Below are 3770 nucleotides of genomic sequence, written 5' to 3' on the forward strand. Positions count from 1 at the left end.
GCCTAACAGCGGGCGCCACAGCAGAGGGAACACTTACAGGCGCAGCGGCAGATACCAGGGCAGGGCCCTGGCTGACAGCAACTCCACTAGAAGGCCCTGGCACAGGGCACACACCACCCTTAGCAGCAAATCCTTCATATGCCTCCAACTTGCCTCTCAGCCTCTCGTTTTCCACGATGGCCCGCATAAGCATCTCTTCGTATCTACTAGCCAAAGAGATCACTTCCCGCGTAGTCTCAGCACTGCACTGGCTCTCACAGAGTAAATCCAGCAGAGAGTCGGTCACACTTTTCATCTCCATGACAGAGACACCATCAGCCAACTTAGGAGCAGCTCTCTTTTCACGAGAGCGACTACTCCTCTGCACCTCGCCAACTCGCTCACTACCAGACAACGCAATGTCTGGTTCGCGACCAGAACCAACAACAACAGCAGCGGCAACACCAGCAGATATGGCACTCCCAACACCAGCAGCACCACCTGCCTTCAAAGGGGACCCCAGCTTCTGCCTCTTTGACTCCTCACCACCATCAGAGCTCTGCTCGCTCTCCTTCTCCCAGCAGGAGGAGGCATAAGCGCCGCCGAAACACCCTCAACCTCCATATCAGAAACCCCTGTCCCATCACCGTCAACAGACGAGACGTCACCGGACTTCTTCTTCCTCACTGTCTTCGGGGGCATATCCGAGACACAACCCAACAAAAGTTAAACAAAACTATTCCCCACAAGATGTCGCAATCGTAGTCCAAAAAATAAATCAAGGTCACAACAAAATCACTTACCAGCAAAGCAAGTAAATGGAACCGAGGCTCCAACAAACCTGGCTTACTCCACCAAGGAAAGAACCAATGGACAGATGGCACCTGCCCAGAGGAATCCAACCACTCCAAACTCTCCAAGGAAGCCGATGCACAAATGGCCACTGAGACACCAAATCCCCACTAGATCACTTGCGCGCACGGAATGTCCGCTGCGGTGAGACACCAATGGATTGTCCAGAGGATTCCCCACCAACAACTTAATAACACTGACAGAGTCAGAAAATCTGAATTTCGCGTTAAGAGCGAGGCAAGAAATATCGCACTAATTTCACTCGAATGTTTAACACAATTTTCCGCTAGTAAAATCACACGACCGTTCTCATCAACTGCTCAACGTCAAGTGAGAATGATAGGGACATACCTGAGTGTTGCTTAATGTGAGCACCTACCTTACGGTCTATCTCACAGTGGTCTTAGCACCGGGTGAATACAATGCGTCTACCAACGCCCCCACAAAAGTGAGTACCAATTCGCTCGCACGTTATTTGGACGCGGTCGCCTCCTTGGTTAGGAGCGGAGCCTATCTAAAACTCCTGCCTTTCTATGGGTCAGGCACCCGGTTGATAATGCAACTCCACATTCGAGCAACACACTCTCCCCGCGATTTGGGTCTAACCACAGCCACCGCGATGCTCCCACAAGGGGGCCAACACCAACTGCCAGGCTAGATCCGAAGACCTAGGGGCACCTGGCACCCGCGGTACCAGAATATAGCCTCCGGTCAGGCTTCGTAGCAACGCTACTACCAGTTGAACTCCAAACAGTCCGGGACTGGTCACCCACCAACAAAAAATCAGCAGAGAACACGCACTCAAAACACAACAATTAACATGCTGTCCTCACGAACTGCACAATGGGTCCACTGGGACCGCAGCAACGGACTACACAACACAAACAATAAACAGGACTACCCTCACGGGTAGCCTACACAACATCCACAGAGGAAAACCCCAACAATCATCCAAAGGTCCAAGGACCAAACCGGCCCAACAGCCCACGGCCCACCTCCACTATGTGCGGAGACCCCCTCCACTAAGTCTTGTCCTTCTACTAAATACTTCACGCGCAAAATTACTTAAACATCTAAAGGTCCGATCGTCTTCAAGGACCCTACTGAAATCCCACCCCGCCCCTCCATACGTAATACCCATATTTGCTAAACATCTAATGTCATTATAGTAACGGCATTCCGTCTGGGCAAGGCCTCTCTTATGCAAAAATGCATTGAGAGAGCCATGCCCCGTCAGTAAGAAACCAGTACTTAAGCCGAAGCGAAAGTCTGGCCGGTCCAGTACGAACGTTGCGTCACGAATAAATTCGTACGTCACCCTTCCCTTGTCACTGTCCGTCCACCTTGTCCTCCAAAAATTAACAACGCACTCCCGAAGGAGCGCCTTGTACCGCCTAATATCCCCATCTGCCAGATCAGAAGGGCTGAGTCAGTTCTCATCCTCAGCCAGCTGCAAACCGCGTTTCAGCTTATACAGAATAGCCCTACTTCTCACTTCCAGGTCAAGCGGCACGGCGCCAAGCAGCACCTGCAGTGCATCAGTGGACACAGTCCTACACACAGGCAAACACGCTAACATGACGACCCGCTGACACGACAGGAGCTTTTTCCGACCCAACACAGACGCACCGGTTTTGTACCACACAGGAGCCCCATAAGTTGCGCAGGCAACAAACAGGCCTTCATATATGATACGCACGGAACGCCTGCTCAAGCCCCAATCAGTCCGCAAAACACGCCTGACCATTCCCACCACTCTAGTTAGCTTCTCCTTCAGGTGATCAAAGTGAACCAGGAAATTAAGCCTATCCTTCATATGAATGCCTAGATACTTTATTGTACTTGCGTACCTTATGCCACGTTCACCAGCTCGTATAAACGGAGGTCGACTATGAGCAAGCCTGCCTTTCAGCATCATCAACGATGTCTTGTCATTCGCAACCTCAACGCCAACTCGATCACTCCATGCTTGGACTATACGCATAGCCTGCTCACCACGAGTCTCCAGCTCAAGGCGAGACTCACCTTCAACCATGATAAGCAAGTCATCCGCATAAGCACAAACCTTGAAGGACGCCGAGAGCTCCCGCAACAGAGGATCCATCATGAGGTTCCAAATAAATGGGCCACAGATGGACCCCTGAGGGCAACCACGTTGGACATCCTTCCAGACCGAAGCACTGGATCCCACGACACAAGCTTTCCTCTCATAAAAGTAACTAGACCAAAGACCAATTTCCTGGCAACCGATCGCTAACAACCTCGTGAGCACGCTATTCCACAAAAGGAAGTCAAATGCACCCTTAAAGTCGACAAAAATGCCAACGACATACTTGGCATTTGACCCGCTCAGGCTATTCTGCACATGCAACCACGCGTCCACAGTACTTCTACCCTCGGTAAAACCGAATTGATGCGGCGATGTACCTTCGGAGTAGCGCTCCATAAGCCTAGACACCATAATCCTCTCCAGTACTTTTCCAAGAACTGGAAGCAGACTAATGCCCCGATACGAGCGAGGATCACTCCTTACTCTATCTGGCGACTTAAGTAGCACCACCACTCTAGCAATCTTCCACGCACGCGGGAAGTACCCTTGGCTCATGCAGCGGCTAAACACTGACTCGATATACTCAGGCATGACCTTCCAGATGGCTTTATACATCCGACCAGTCATACCGTCGATACCAGGCGACTTTCTGCTTCTAATCCGACAGATACTGTCCGAAACTTCTAACCTTTCCACTGCCGGAGGCTCAGCCAATTCATCAACAAGCGGAGGAAATGTCTGAGTCTCCGAACTGGGAAAGAATGATCCCAACAAAAGCCCTACGCTCTCCCCCCACCCCGAGGTCATTGTCGTAGAGCTGCTACGCAATGCCTGTAGGTCGCCCTGACTACTGGACCCACCATGCCGGCACACACGGTATACTTTACCC

This window comes from Musca domestica, unplaced genomic scaffold (genome assembly GCF_030504385.1).
Source record: "Musca domestica strain aabys unplaced genomic scaffold, Musca_domestica.polishedcontigs.V.1.1 5, whole genome shotgun sequence".
NCBI lineage: Eukaryota > Metazoa > Arthropoda > Insecta > Diptera > Muscidae > Musca > Musca domestica.